The sequence below is a fragment of the Nyctereutes procyonoides genome, unplaced genomic scaffold (assembly GCF_905146905.1).
Source record: "Nyctereutes procyonoides isolate TBG_1078 unplaced genomic scaffold, NYPRO_anot_genome, whole genome shotgun sequence".
In the NCBI taxonomy this organism is placed as follows: Eukaryota; Metazoa; Chordata; class Mammalia; order Carnivora; family Canidae; genus Nyctereutes; species Nyctereutes procyonoides.
Window position 1 is genome coordinate 2034404 of NW_026575137.1, and position 17216 is coordinate 2051619.

At 35.6% G+C, this 17216-nt stretch overlaps 1 protein-coding gene and 1 pseudogene across 3 annotated transcripts in view; one reads left to right on the top strand and one right to left on the bottom strand.

The window, feature by feature from the left end:
• The window catches only part of RALYL (RALY RNA binding protein like), a 713351-nt gene that overhangs the window by 255096 nt on the left and 441039 nt on the right, over window positions 1-17216 (top strand). The window lies entirely within an intron of this gene.
• LOC129495782 (dnaJ homolog subfamily A member 1-like) lies at window positions 8284-9471 on the bottom strand (annotated as a pseudogene).

The following is a 17216-nucleotide window of genomic DNA, read 5'->3' on the forward strand; positions in this document are numbered from 1 at the left end:
TTCGGCTTTCCTGATCTCAATAATAATTGTTTATATCCTAAAATAAGATGCAGCTGTTTTAAAGTATATAAATGTACCAATAATAAGTTAAGGGACAGAATTTACTGTGGTTAGATTTGTTGCCAGTATTTTGAAGCTCAGCAGTATATGATTTTCTTGTTCATATTATGAATTTATTTTGGTTCTCCTCCCACTGGTAAGAAATAGGGAAACATTAGTTATTAATATAGATTTGGTATGTTGAAATAAATTAGCTCTTGACAGAACTATTTGGAAGGAAGATACTATAATCTTGTGTTTACATTATGAGTCTCAGCCAGTTGAAAATTTTTTTAAGAGTTAAGGAAATTTTGCGATGGCTCTCAGAATTGTGTTGTATTCACACAACATTATTGTATTCGGTCTTGAACTTTCCATCTATTTTTCTATGCTTCTTTCTTGACCTTGACTTTTCTAAATATAAATGATCTAATAATAGATGATTAGATGCAAAGATCTGAAAGAAAAATTTTCTTCTTTGCATTTCTGTATATGTATGTACTTATAATTAAGTTATTTTTAGAAATTTTTCCTCAGTGGAAAAGTTAATCGATCTTCTGCTCTTATAAATTTGATTTACAGGGACCGCTTTTATCTGATTTGAGTATACTGCTTAAAATAGGTACAGTGCAGTATTTCATATTGTGTCTTATCAGAGCTTTTAAAGAATTAGACCGTCATAGAATTTGATACTTCTGAGGCTAATAATTCTCTTTTTAATTCCTTGATATGTGATATTGTATTACATTATATTACTTTATATGAATAAGTCATATTTTTACACATGCAGAGGTATGTGTGTGAGGGTGTGTGTACACATATTTAGACAATTAGAGTTCTTAGCTGTTTACAAGGACAACATCCAGAGGTGCTTAACAGTTTCCTAGAGACTCTTCAGTATTGCCAGTATTGCCACTTGAGACATGATATCTGTGAACACACTGAGAGAACAATGAATATGGTTATGGTGATTGGTAAGGAAACAATATTTTATCATACTCTTAATTTATCCTATTAAGTCTGTTAAACTGCATACCAAGAATACGTTTCAGGGGTAAGGAATATAAAAAATATCAAGCCAGAGTCCAAACCCAAGGGTTTAAAAGCTAACAAGAGAGAGAAATGAACACATATAACATACAAACAGTCAAAACAAGAAACTGCAATCAGAGAAATATACTCAAAGTGCTAAAGCAGCCAGGGAAAGGAAAGGACACTTAATTTAGTCTCGAACAATTGTCTCAGACTGATGGTAATATTGTCCTTCTTTGGGGGCACAGTGTCAATGACATGAGCATCTCTTATTCAGAAAGGAATTAAATAAGCCTGCTAGTTTCATTAATATCATCTCAAATGAGTTTCATTGGTTTAAAAAAAATCTTATGCACTTTGGGAGCATGTAGGTATAAGCAGGCAAAGAGAATGTTGTAGAACCTTAAGTGGAAATGAAACTTTGCCTTTTCTCTTTGCAAAATCTGGTACCATTTTATTTATCTGTTTGTTTGTTTTTGCCAAACCCAGGTGTAGACCAATTCAGTCTTCAATATAAGACTGGCAGACGTTAAGATTCAGTTGCAAAATCATGCTTAGGATTAGATACAATAAATGAATTTCATGTACTTGCAAAATTCCAATGTCAGAAGTAGCATAACTCTGGTCAGGGTAGGCTGAATGCTACTACCAGGAACAAAATGAATATACTGTGACGTGAGGGTCCTGCCAGGTGGGTACCAGCAAGAGAGAGAGAGAGAGAGAGAGAGAGAGAGAGAGAGAGAGAGAACTTCTTCCAGGTAGGGAAGGCTGTGTGAACAGAATGCTTAGCCAGACCAGAGTCCCACTCTACAGATGCAAGGTTGTGATGGTAGTAGTCAGCATCAGGTAAGACATGCCATTAGAAATCTAGAAGTTTTCTGGTTTTTGTTGTTGTTGTTTAGGGAGGTGAAATATGGGGCAAACCTTTTTGAGAGTTTGATAAGAGCTCTCGAAGTCTCCCCAGAAAATTGCACATACATTCAGACTGCTACATACAACTTTAGTGGGCTTCACAGACCACCTGAAGCCATTGCTAGGTTGAGGACCGATAGTTAAAGTGGAGGCGGGAATGATGGAAAGATTGATAAAGACCCTCACGTTTCACATCAACCTGACTGGTGTTCAGGGTCATGTCCTTGTCCCAGATGGAACCTGGAGTTAAAACTGGGAGCCAGAGGCCTGGGACTGGTGATCATTCAACTGACTGGCCACAGGCACCAGCCGAATCTTTGATGGCACCTGTTGGTGTCCCCCCTCACTTGGTGTTTTCCTTCTCACCCAGGTTAAGAACTGACTCGCACATCAAAATCTTCAGGAAGCTCTCCCTTAACGTCTAGTCTTTGGTACCTTTTTTATCCTGTAATTCTCCCTTATAATAGAGTTACAGCTTTGTCAGAGACCAGATTATGTTTCATTCATTTCTGAATCCCTGTTCCCAGCACAGTGCCAGGCACGTGGGAGGTACTTAGGAAATCTTTATTTTGTGAATGAATAAAAGCCAACAATTGTGTACAGCAGGTTTTGCTCTGCCAGAAACTAGGATACACAGCTTCAGAAAGACGAAATTAATGCATAAAAGATTCATATTATCTGAAACAAGCTATTTTATATGGACTCAATTGGGAAAGCTATACATAGTGTAATATAAAACGCACTGCCATGCAAAGGGGAACAAAATGAGCCAAGCATCAAACAAATTTGAGAACATTGATTGGGGAACAATTCTGAAGTAGAGGCCTATAATGGGAGTAAAATCTCTGACTGAGTTAATTGGTCTCCCCTGATTGTTCAGCTAAAGTCATTTCAAAACAGGCTGTACTTTCTTCATGTTAACCCTTTTTTTTCTTATTGAAATTGTTCAGGGTTTCAGGACTGGATAAGGCATACCTTGAGTCTGGCCTAAAAGATAAGGCATTTAGTGTGGAATACCAAACCAGAAAAGTGGGATTATTTTTTTCCAATAGGAAAAAAGAGTACAGTATCAGAGGAAAAGAAACCTCTAATCAGAGCAAAGGAAAACAAATTAGAATAGACTAAATCGGCAATTTAGCCATCTCCCAAAAGAACTGATTTTTGCTCAAATAAGCACCCCAAATTGTTCAGATTTGGGTATTTGTAGAGAAAATATAGTATTTTATGGGATTGTGGACCACTTTCTTCATATTGAAGAATTCTGTCATAGAGGATTTAAATAACAGAAAACAGATTTAAACTAAATCTAGTAGAACACAAAATCAATCAGAAACCTTTAGGAGAATCAGATATCAAAAGCTTCCTTATATTTACCTATTTTCTTAAACATTAATGAGTTCAATTATTCAATTTCTTGCTTTTTGGAGCTCTAACTCAACTTGGCTGAAATCATCCATAAGTCAATTTCCCTATAAATTTCCACATCTGGGACACCTGGGTGGCTCAGGGGTTGAGCGTCTTACCTTCAGCTCAGGTCGTGATCCCGGGATCCTGGGATCAAGTCCCGCATCGGGCTCCCCGCGGGGAGCCTGCTTCTCCCTCTGCCTGTGTCTCTGCCTCTCTCTGTGTGTCTCTCATGAATAAAGAAATAAAATCTTAAAGAAAAGAAAGAAAGTACTGGCTGGATTGTTGACCTTGTTCAAAAGAGAATGATGACTGATTTATTGCTTATCACACAGGCTCTAAGTATTTATTGATCTCTTTCTAGTCATTAATTCAATATTTATTGCATCCCTTTTATGAGCCAGGAATATACAACTGAACAAGAGATATGCTGACTTACAGGTGACTGAGATTCATGAGGGCAAAGCATATTATTAACAATCTTTTGTTAACACTGCATTGTGGGAACTTTGGGAATAAGTGCAGTTGCATTAGTCAGAAAATTCTTAACAATTTCATCCCCTATCATTTAGGCATTTGACTCTGACAAAGATATTAAAGTGCATTTCATAGTGAATTATGATAATTGCCCTCTGTAGATGTTCAATTTTAGGAGTTGCCTTGAGCATCCATACATTTCTCTACAATACACAGAATTTATAAAACTCTCAGAAAATATAAGGGCTAATCTAAAATTCAGAATCTCTGTTTTATTTTTGTACTGACAATGCAAATGCTTATCTAAAAAAAAATCTTATTTTATTCCCTTTTCATAGCCAAGCACAACTTTAACACTTTTAGAATCTTCGTTTCCTTTCCAATTGTCATTCGGATGAATAAATGTAATACAGGGTTTGGAAGTTGTATTTGCTCTGCGTTAATAAAAGCAGTAAAAGCTGTTTTTTTTTTTCCCATCCTTAAATTATGTAGCAATGACTCATAGAGCAGATAAGGGGATATTACAAGATGTCATTTTCACAGCATTTTTCTAAACCCTGCTATGGATAATATAAACATTGGAGTACATTTTTAAAATTTTTAAATGCTCCTTGATGATAGGAGTCGTTTTCATTTTTGTTTTTATGGGTAGCATTTTCCTTTCCTGAATTAACTGTAATCTGCTTAACCATTTTGCTCTCTACCAAATGTCCTGAGGAGTTCTAAATACATATGGCATGCTCTTGTGTAGTATTCCAGAAAAAGGACATATTAACATTTAGAAATATTTATGTACAAGAACGGAATCGCTTTATAATTTTGCTGGTAGTGTGACATCATCGTAGGCTTATAAAACTTTGTGACTTGTGTGTTGTATACCTTCCCTCATATTTTATGCCTTGTCTTATTTCATTACCCCCATTGTGGGCATCACTCAGCTATTGCTTATTCTTAACATCCTTTTTTCTTAACATTAATTCCACTCTTTTATTTTTTATGATAACAAACACAATTTTATTCCAAAGTGCAATTATAATTCGTTCATAATTTACCAATTATAAATCAATCTTTTCAGAAAAAAATATTTTTAAAATAAATCCTCTATGAGCCTTGACTGCAGTGTACTGTGTTAAGTCAGGGAAGCACTGATTCATGATGACCACATGGTTACATTTTGAGATGATGGGTGGTAACTAGCAAGGCAAGAGGTAAGATGTAATACTTTGTTCAGATTTTTAGTGTTGAAAATATGATTGATGTGTGTATTGTGCTCTCACTTGGAAGTTAACTACCTTAAGCTTCTGAGATAGGTAGCAGTCTATCTCACCTTCCAGAATGAATAATATAAGTTAGGGGTAAGGTATGTTAAATTATAGTGTCTGGTATTTAGGTAAAGAGTAACTAAAAGTAATACTAGTTTAATTTGTCCTTTGTAACCACATATGTCAAGGATTATGGTTGACTTACAGTGCTTACAGATGCCTATATTTGGTACGGATCTAAATTTGTACTGTCTTCAGCCTGTCTCATTTGCGCATACCTTTCCCCTTTCTGTTCATCCTGAATGAACTTGAATTATACCTTTGAACTGAATTTTAGTTCAATCAATGTTATATTTTTTTCTTGACATTTCAATAACTCTTTTAGTTCTTAGATGCTATTACACTTAACTACATTGTATTGAACTTGTTTTAGGTAGCTGCTTCTGAATTCCATGATGACATCCAAAGATGCCAAATTCTATCTTACTTATGCTCTTAGCCCAGTGCCAAACAGTGTCTGCCATATAGCAGATTCTTAATAAGTATTTTTAAACTGTCAGATAGTAAATAGCATAAAAAAACCTTACACATCTGCTCAAAAATTAATTTTTATAGCCAAATAAATAACATCCTATTAACTTAATTCTTGAATTTGTCAGGAAATAACATTTGAATTTCTTGGAATAGTCAACTTCAACTATATTTTAATAGTTACTTAAATGTGGAGGTTGACTTCTTTTTCTATTTAAATGATATTGCAAATGTCAAAATGATAACTTGGAGTCCTGCATCTTCATATCCTAGTGCAGAGTAGATAGTTGTAGAAATTTCCATATTGGTTAAGCCATCAGGTCATAAAAGTAAAATTCTCTATTTCCAACCATGATGTAGCATTGAATCCTTTTACAACTCATTTTAGAGGACGCTGTTAAAATTCTATTCCAAATCTAAAAATGTTCCTATGTTTATTGTTGATTATATCAAGTCTTGAACCTTGGAACAGACATTTATTTCTCCTTCCAAATTTGGTTTCACATGACACTGCTATATGCTTTTTTCTATGCTATAGAGCTGCTCTATTATCCTTTCTTCTTAAGGAAAAAAATGCATTGAAACATTTGTCTTGAGGGAAAAAATATTTCACATATAAAATATATTTTGCAATCATAGAAAGATAAAACATAGGTCAAAGTTGGAACCTACTACTAGTCTTTGTAATGCTACCTTACATTTATGACTGATAGGAAGCAATATGTATCACATAAAGAATATTTTAGTTAACTTGAAAACATAAAAATAATATTTTATTTTATTGCATTAAAATAAAAAATCATAAAACGGTATTGATTAATGGTTGTTTATGTAGCTCTTAGTTTATAAGCAGATGATTTTTAGCAGATCACCCTCCATCTCAAATGCAGCATGTATGTTTTTCTTAATGTGAAGTAAGAAAGCATGAGAATGAAGAATTCTTTGGGGGACAAAAATCATTATGATCAGTTACTCTGATTATATTTTCAAATCAAAGCATCTGCATTAGAAACTGAAACATATCGAGAATAAGATATAAAAAATTAGAAAAAGATAATAAACCAAACAACAAATACAAGGCAGTTTATTCATTAATTATTTTAATTAATGGAATAGATGATATGAAACAGGTTATCGTGTACTATGTGATAAATGCTATGGTTAAAGTCTAACAAAAAGATCTGTAAGATCATCTAGAAGGGACGTCTAACCAAGCCTGAGGAGTCTAGGAAAATTTTCTAGAAAATATTACATCTGAGCTGAGTCTTAAAAATATAGGAGGTATACTGGTAAAGGAAAGTGGAATAAATGCATTTTAAAAAGATGATTAAGATATTAGGACAAATGTGGCAAATCAGGGAATTGATTTGGAGTATAAACTGTAAATGGAAGTGAAGAGACATAAAAATGAGGCTGCAAAGGCTCAAATCACTAAGAACACTGTAGGTCACCTTAAGAGCTGATCTTAAAGCAGCAGAGAAGTCCTTCAAAGAGCTTAAGCAGAAGAGCCAGTGTCTGCTTTACATCCCTTTCACTGGAGGAATGGAGACCAAGATGTTTGTAACTTCGAAAGGAGGGGTGGGCGGGGAGCATGGAGAGAAGGGAGATACTTCCCCCTTTAATGTCTTCTATTTTTTCTATAAAATCCTGAAATTATCTCTTGTGAGTGAGAAAGAAGAGTGTGGAGTAGTGTGTTTAAGGAATGAGCTGAAGACTTAAAATATCATCTCTGGGGAAATAAGACAGAGAACAGACCAGGGAAGCTGTAAGAGGTGATTGGTGCACAGTATAAAACTACCTCTTCAGTTTGTCTTGGCGCTGGCTCAACTTTTTCTTCTTGCTTGGAAGTCTGTAGGAAAGGCCAGTAAGCACTGCTAGCTAAATCCCTAAAGCATAGAAATCTCGGACTTAGGTTGATCTGAAATTTAGTTTTACCAGATATAGGAAATAGGAACAAGGGTTAAGGATGTTGGAGAGCAACCAAGATAATGAATTATGGGATCCTGACTAGATAGAGAAGGGAGTGACTATAAGATGGAGCAGATAGACAGGCATTAAAGCTGAGTCATCTAGGGATGCCTGGGTGGCTCAACAGTTGAGTGTCTGCCTTCGGCTCCAGGCATGATCCCGGTCCATTGAGTCTCACGTCGAGCTCCCTGCATGGAGCCTGCTTCTCCCTCTGCCTGTGTCTCTGCCTCTCTCTCTCTGTGTCTCTCGTGAATAAATAAATCTTTAAAAAAAAAATAAAGCTGAATAGTCTAGAACATGTGTAAAAGGAGCAAGGGTACAAGAATCTTCAAAGGGTAGAAGAATATTTTGCAAGTATTGAATATTGGAGTTTAACACTCTAAGGGTGGAAGAATTCTGGAAAAGTTCAAGAGCTTCACCTGAAAAACTATTAGAAGCAATGACATATTTTTGTTTGGGTTTTTTTTTTTTGGCTTTAATATTTGAGTTTATTATTCGTTTAACTTTTAAAACACTACTATAGTTGAATATTAAATCAAAAACATCCAAAGAAAAAGAAATAAATCAAAAACAATAGCAAGTAGTGAGCTATGCTTATAGTCCTTCACCCATTCACTACTGCATATAAAATGGCAGCAGGTTATTCACTGTGGCCCCATTAAGAGGTCTGACACTGAACACCACCCCTAGGATGATGATGTTCATCATCCTCTTATGCTTCCCCATTGTAATGGCGCCATCTTTCCTGATTGGGATCAAAGTCCACCAGTTCCACCTCGTCCAATTCATCAGTCTCTTCTACTTCCTTCCTCTCAGGTAGGAGTTTCTCCAGCAAAGAAAGTTTATCAGGAGAGAGAAAGCCTTTCTCGGGGAAGTTTACCTTAAATTTGATGATTAGGTGACCCTTCTTGTATGGTGTACGATAAATTGGCATGCCTTCGTTTAGCACACACTTGATATCCCCATGCTTGACAGTCTGACCTGGATGAGAGGTGATGACGATGGTTCGGTTGTCAAGAGTAGATATTGGCTTTTGAAAGCCACACAGGGCTTCAACCAGCTGTATATCCATACATATGAGAAGATCTTCTCGTCGAGTAAAAACATCATGGTCCTTCTGATCTAAAACAAAGATAATATCTCTTGGTTCCAGTCCTGGTTCTTGGTCTCCCTCACCGTGAAATGTTATCTTCTGGCCATCTTTCATGCCTTTGTCAATATGCACTTCTAGAATCTTCTTCTCTCGAACTATCTTCCTTCTGTTGTAGCTTTTACATCTATCTTTAGGACTGATCCATTCCCTATGGCCCTGGCACTCCATGCACACAGATTGAATTTGCTGAACCATTGCAGGTCCTATCTGATGAATTCTTATTTGCATTCCAGTACCTTGGCATTTGGGACAACATTTGACTGCTCCTTTCTTAGCACCTCGGCCTTCACATTTATTGCAAACCACATTCCTTTGGAGAGCTAGTTTTCTTGTTGCACCATTATATAAATCTTCTAAGGTTACTGAGAGCTGATGTACAACATTTTTACCTCTCCTTTCTCTCTCCATCCTTCCTCCTCCAAAAAACATATCAGAGATGTCCATGGGAGAGCCAAAACCACCACCAGCTTCACCTTCTTTAATTGCCTGTTCTCCTTTGTCATATAATTCCCTTTTCTTTGCATCAGAGAGCACTTCATAAGCTTGAGAAATCTGTTTAAACTTCTCTTTTTCATTTGGATTCTTATCAGGATGGTACTTCAAGGCCAGTTTCCTCTAGGCCTTTTTCAGGTCATCCTGGGTGACATTGAGTTTGACCCCCAAAACACCATAGTAAGTGGTTTCTTTCACCATTTTCTGCAGCTGGTGAGAGGCCCAAGGCCAGTGTGAGGGAGCGGGAAGGAGCGTGTTGCTGGGCGCAGCTCGGGCAGCCACTACTTCTCTGTGTCTCACCAAGCGTTCTGGAAAGTTCCACAATGACATATTTTTGTGAGAGTGTAGCGAAAATTAATTTAAACAATCAATGGCTGTAAAGAATCCCATCGTTTTTACTTTTAGGATTTATTCAACAGGAAATAATTTAGGATGGCACAATTATTAACAACCTAAGATGTTCATTAGAGCCTTGTAAATAATAGCAAATGATTGCAAATAGCTTAGAAGTGCAATAACAGAGGAGGGCTTTAAAAATTATGATAAATCAAAATACTTGTGGAAGCATAAATTGGTAGAACCTTTATGAAAGCTATTTGGTCTTGTCCATCAATTTTAAATGCAAATGCCATTTGATCAGGAATTCCACTTCTAAAATAATAGCCTGCAGATATATTTATACACATTAAAATCAAGAAGACACAAAATACTTTGTTGCTGCATTGTTTGTAAGATAAAATGCCAATCAGTAAGGAACTGGCTGGGCACATTATGGTACATCCATTAAATGGGTATTATGAAACAATAAAAACTAATGGGAAAACTCTTTACTGAGTTTTCCTCCTCCATGATACATTATCAATTAAAAAAAAACAAAAACAAAGTTCAGAACAGAGTGGGTGGTATAATGCCATCTATATAGAAAGTGAGAAAGTTCACACATGTATTTACATATATGTATTTACATATATAAGTTCTTTTTCAGATAAATTTACAAGAAAATAATAGCACTTGTTGCTGGTGAGAAGAGAATTTTGGTGGTGAGGGAGACAGCAATGAACAAACTTTCATAGCCATTTTATCATGTATCTTTTCATTCTTGATGAATTTTGAATCATGAGAATGAAATAATTCAGACTGAAAAAGACAAATACCATATGAGTTCACTCATATGTAGAATCTATAAAGCAAAACAAGTGAATAAACAAACAGAAAGCAGAATCAGATCTATAAACAGAGCAAGCTGATGGTTGCCAGAGGGAAGGGAAATGGGAGATGGAAAGAATGGGTGAAGGAGAGGGGGAGATGCAGGCTTCCAGCTATGAAATCAGTAAGTCCTGGGAATAAAAGGCACAGCACGGGGAATATAGTCAATGAGATTGTAATAAGATTATGTGGTGGCAGGTGGGAGCTACACTTGTGGTGACCATAGCATGAAGTACAGAGAAGTTGACTCATTATGCTGTACATCTGAAACTAGTGTAACATTGTCAACCATACTTAAATAAAAATTTTAAAATAAAAAACTACATTACCATTTGGAAGTTTTAAAAATCAAACTATTGATGTAACAAATCTAAGTATAAAAATTCTAGACTTTTTTTTTTTTTTACTGACTTGGAAACATGTTCAAAATAATGAGCTTGAGGCCAAGGGAAAGAGAATTTTATGTATATATTTAAATACATGCACACACACATATATCTATATACACACACACATATGTATATACATACATACACATATATGATACTTCTATGTATAAAGCTACATAATGTGTATAGTAAAATGATAAGAGGGATCCCTGGGTGGCGCAGCGGTTTGGCGCCTGCCTTTGGCCCAGGGCGCGATCCTGGAGACCCGGGATCGAATCCCACGTCGGGCTTCCAGTGCATGGAGCCTGCTTCTCCCTCTGCCTGTGTCTCTGCCTCTCTCTCTCTCTGTGACTATCATAAATAAATAAAAATTAAAAAAAATAAAATAAAATTAAAAAAAATGATAAGAAAGTACACTCCAAAATATCAATAGTGGGTATAACAGGTGGTAGGATTGGATTGAGGCAATTTTTCTTTTTGTTAACATGCATTTTGAATATATCTCAGTGCATGTGCATTATTTACATATGCTTGAAATGGACCAATCTATCATGAATTTCACTACTGAAAGGGAAAGTATTTTTATTTTTATTTTATTTTTTTGAAAGTATTTTTAAAAAACACTTTTAGATAATTCTCAAAACTCCCATTCTTTGAAACATACAAACTATGTTTTAGAGAATTTGCAATAAAATTTAATAAATATAAATGTGGAGTCTTCTGTAACATCTTTCATTGGAAAAGACCAGTCTTGACAGATGTACCTACTAGGAATTTTTATCTGTTATCATAAATAAAATATATTCACTGATATAAATTAAGAGAATATTGCAAGAATGAGTCTTCCTAGAGAAATCTAATGAAGAATAATATACATTGTTAAAAGGCCTGCATAATTCACAACTAAAATGAATGGCCATTCTGTTTTACATCTTCAGCATAATTGACAATAAAGAAATAACTTATGTTAAACATTTAGATAAATGAGCATATCCTATAAGTGCAGTGTCTGGAAATTCTTGGTTTCAGAAAGAAGTTAAGAACTTTAGAAAATTGTAAAATAAAATTTGAAAAAACATTGTATTTTTTTACCTGCTAATTTGCAAGCCTATTAAATGTATAGTCATGAAAGAGATCAGAAAGGGAGGTTGTCCATGGCACAAAATAATTATTTTTTAAGTTTATATTTAATGCATCTGTTATAATTTGGATTAAATGCTTTGAAGTATCATTTAATTTAATGTTTTTAGAAACTTTTGTTAAGGGAATCCCTGGGTGGTGCAGCAGTTTAGTGCCTGCCTTTGGCCCAGGGCGTGATCCTGGAGACCCAGGATCGAATCCTACGTCGGGCTCCCGGTACATGGAGCCTGCTTCTCCCTCTGCCTATGTCTCTGCTTCTCTCTCTCTCTCTCTCTCTCTCTCTCTCTCTCTCTGTGCGTGTGTGACTATCATAAATAAATAAAAAATAAAAAAAAGAAACTTTTGTTAACTCCTAAGCACCAATATTATATATGAGCCTTTTATTCTCCCCCTCTTTGGCTCCTCTCTTATTAGCATCTTGCTTTAGGCTGTGGTTAGATTGATGAATCAATATTGATATTGATGTTAACTAAACTCTATAGTTTACATTAGCATTCACTCTTTATGTTGTCTGAATTTTGACCAACGTATGATGACAGGTATCCACCATTATAGGATCATATAAAATATTTTCACTGCCCTAGTAATACATTTGCCCCAAATTACGGCACCATTTTCTGTTCCTGCCAGCAGTGAATGCAAGTTCCCACTGCTCCACTTCCTTGCTGGCATTCAGTGCTATCTGTGTTTTGGAGTTTAGCCATTGTGAGAACTGTGTAGTGGTATCTCACTGTTGTTTTAATTTGCAGTCTCTTGTTGACACATGATGTTGAGTGTCTTTTCACATTCTTATTGGTCATTTGTATATCTGCTTTGGTGAGTGACTACAGAGGTATTTTTTCCATTTTTTAATTGGATTCTTTGCTTTCTTATTGTTGAGTTATAAGAGTTCTTTGTACATTTTGGATACCAGTCTTCTCTCAGATATATGTTTTGCAAATATTTTCAGCCATTCTGTGACTCATTCTGTTCTCTCGAGAGCCTTTGTCAGAGCAGAAGTTTTAATTTTAATGAAGTCCAGCCTATTTTTTTTTTCTTTCATGGGCTATGCTATTAGTTTTGTATCTAGAAAGTCACCACCAAACCTACATTTTCAAGCCATGTTATCTCCCAGTAGTTTTATAGTCTTACATTTTACGTCTAGGTTTTTTATCTAGAAAGTCAACTAGATATTTAACTATGTTGTCTAGGAATTTTATAGTTTTGCATTTTACATTTAGGTCTATAATCCATTTTGAGTTACTTTTTTAAAAAAGTAAGGTGTGCTTAGATTCATCTTTTTGCATGTGGATCCAGTTGTTCCAGCATCATTTGTTGAGAAAGATTTCATTTAATTTTTTTTTTTTTTTTACTTTTCTGACTTTCTAGTCCCACTCACGAATTTCATGGATTCAAGCTCATCTCTATTCTCTACTCCAAGTTTTTTTCCCCACCATACCACAATTACAAAAAAAATCCTTCATGGTTTTCTAACAACCTGTCTAATTCCATAACATCCCTGCAGCTCATGAAGTGGTAGGTGACAACTTCATAAAGCAAGCCATCCTTGTGTTGAATAACTCAAGTCATCATTCATTCATTTACTCAACACATACTGCATACTCACTGTTGTCAGATATTTATCCAAGAAGTTGTCTTACTTAGCCTAAAATGATAAGATCTTGGTTCCATGCTCTTGAGCAATATACAAACATCCATTTCTTTTTCTGTATCTTTGGTTTTGATAGTCTTTTTTTTTTAATTTATTTATTTATGATAGTCACAGAGAGAGAGAGAGAGAGAGAGAGAGAGAGAGAGAGAGAGAGAGAGAGGCAGAGACATAGGCAGAGGGAGAAGCAGGCTCCATGCACCTGGAGCCCGATATGGGATTCAATCCCGGGTCTCCAGGATTGCGCCGTGAGCCAAAGGCAGGCGCCAAACCGCTGCGCCACCCAGGGATCCCTTGATATTGTCTTAGAGTGTCTCTCACTCCTTCTCTCAGGTTAACCCTGTCCTGTTCCTTCAAACATCCCTACTACAACATTGATATGCATTTATCAGAGTGCAATTTCAGTTTTTGTTGCTCCTCTCAACATTTTATTTACTGAGAGAGAAATATATTTCTCTAGAAGTCATCCATCTGATATAATGCACAATGGTCTATTTATTTTCTGTGACCTGGACAACAGCCCCTATTAAGTAAGCCTTAAATCACTGGTATGTTTGCTGCCAAAATGGCATGATGCACCATTATATTAAATTCATTATGAAATTAAAGTTTGCCTGGTGGTCATATTCAATATTGTGTTTTCAGTATGAAAAATTTCAATATGAGATGCCTTGAGGAGGTAATCTAGGGGTGGAGGACTAGTTTTAATTCACTAATTTTAATTGAACATTATTCCAGGGTATCCAAAGAGATAGTGTAGTCTGATAGGAAAAATACTGGATTTGGCATTGGGAAGACCCAGACTTAGAAGGTATCTCATACATATTAGCTGGTTATTTATCTTCTTTAAGTATCAAGTTCCTCCTCTGCAAGATAATGAAGATAACAATGCTTGTCCCATATCTCTTCTAGTGAGTTTTGAGAAATTAGTGTGGCAACATGAAAATAATTTTTAGGGCAGCCCGGGTAGCTCAGCGGTTTAGTACCACCTTCAGCCCAGGGCCTGATCCTGGAGACCCGGAATCAAGTCCCACGTCGGGCTCCCTGCATGGAGCCTGCTTCTCCCTCTGCCTGTGTCTCTGCCTCTCTTTCTCTGTGTCTCTCATGAATAAATAAATCAAATCTTAAAAAAATAAAGAAAATAATTTTTAAGTTAGGTTCACTGGAGAATAATTTACATACAATAAAAGTCACCCTACTGAGTGCACAATGACTGATCTACTCTGTGTCCCTATAGTTTTGCCTTTTCCAGAATGCTATATAAATAGAATCATACGGATGTGGCTTCCTTCACCTCTCATAATATTCTTCGAATCTCATCCATGCTGTTGTATTTATCAGCAGTTTGTTCCTTTTTATTGATATATGAAGAAAATATGTTTTTAATTGCATGGAAATCCAATTAAAGAAGAAATGAAAATAATTTCTTTTACAAAATAGGTTATCATTAAGTTGATTAAATATATACATCTCTTAACGTAGAATATAGACAATAGCATTTTCATAGTCCTCCTAAGCCCTGCACCATGATTTTGGAAATATTTATCTCTTGCTTTCAGATGAACACTGAATTCCCAAGGGCCTAGTTTTCAAAAAATATAACTTTGTAATGTTTGTAGTCATATAGTTTGAGATGAAATTAAAAACAGGAGGTGGTTTTCTTGAAACATGTGGGATTGAAAGGCCAAGGTGTGACTGATCGTGAGGCAGTTTTTTCCTGTTGCCAAAAAAAGCCTTTTTGAGCTGAACAAGAAAGGTATAAAATTAAAGTAATTGCGCACTTCAAATTGGAGTCGCAACATGAAACCTTGCTGGCAATTTGATGTTTTACTGACATTGTGGCCTGCTGGCCTGTTGTGAGATACATCAGATGTGAATGCCGCGTCTTTTTCCAATGATTCTCTGAGTGATCTTGTGGAGTGGCTCTTATGATACCCCAGCAGTGCACCAGAAGAATGCCAGCTTGTGTTCCAGGGTCTGCCTCTTTAAATCTGAAAGTTATTTCATGTCCTTTTTTGTTGTTGTTGTTCCTAATTCGCTAGTCATTGTGTATAATTATCTGTTAGAGGGATGATTACACACCAACGAATTACAATCAAACTCAGCTTGTTAGCATAGAAAGCTTTGGTTGTTGATCACAATCATTTAAGCAGGAGCTCACCCTCCCTGAAATGCAGATGTCACGTTAGACCTCCTCAAATCGAACCCTGTTGATGTATCCGAATGAGCATATTTGGTGTCATGTGTTCACCATTGTCATTTTCCCATAACATTGAGCATTGCCTCTTGACTTTGAGATTCTTTTGTGAAACTGGGATAAATGCGTGGCCGTTGTATCAGAAGTGTGTTTTCTCCTAAAAGTTATGTTGATTTTTCTAGTTGTTTTTTATATTTTCTATATAAACACCACACCTGGTGAAAAATTTATTGAATTCACATATTGGAAAATAATTGATATAAACAGAAATATGGATTTTTAAAACAGAGGTTTTTATTTGAAGCTTTTTCAAATAAAACAAGAAATAACAGCGAGGATTAGAAGTTTCTCAGTCTCCCAAATGTCACATTACCATAAATTTGGACATATAGAATTGTCCCACACTCTACAAAAATAAACAAACAGGCATTTTATAGAGCAAACCTTATTTGAAAGATGCAGCATAGACATTGTATATCCTAACTGTGACTTTGGGCAATTTCCTAACCTTTTTAAGTGTCAGCTCTGCATCTATAAAATGGGGATACTAGCCTTCTTCACAGGGATATTGTGAGGATAAAATGAATATTACTGGTAAAGTTCTTGGGACATCTACTTGGCTGTCTTTAAAGAAAATACTCTGGAGTGTTAGGGATATAAAATAAATCTGGTAATTTTGTGGGTATATCGAGTTATAATATTTGGGTAATGATTTATACATAGAAATTGTTGTGTCTATTACATGGAATTGCAGATTTCTCAGTAGAAACATTTCTGTGGCTTTATTCATGATTGGAACTTTAATCTTTGTCCTTTTCTATAAAATATTCCAGCAGTTTACTTTGGATTGGCTGATTTCTCATCCACTGAGCAGTCATGTATGTGTGACTTGAAAAAAGTAGCTTTTCCAATTCATTCCTTCATTTGATCATTCAAATCGTTCACTATTTATTCAATCAGAAACTCTTGCGTCTTTGGCTGTAACATATCTGTATGTGTAAGGTTTGCTGCCTCTCATTTTCTCCCTTAAGAGAGATAAATATATGAGTTTTTATAATACAAGAGGACAATTGATGGCAGAAGAAAGATGAAAAGTCCCAAAGGTGTGCAGAAAAGTGGAGCTATTCTCTCTGAGAGTTTGAGAAAGGCTTTAAACTGAGCCAAAGGAGAGGTAGGATTGTAACATATGAAGAGAATTCCGGGCAAAGAGAACTAAATAAGAACTAAGAAGTCAAGAAAATTGTTTAGTGTTTTGGGACATACTCCGTTTGAATGGAGTACATAAAATATATAAATGAGCTGGGAGAAAGCAGGTTGGAAAGAGATCAAATCATAGAGGGATTCGAATATATAAGGGAAGACTTAA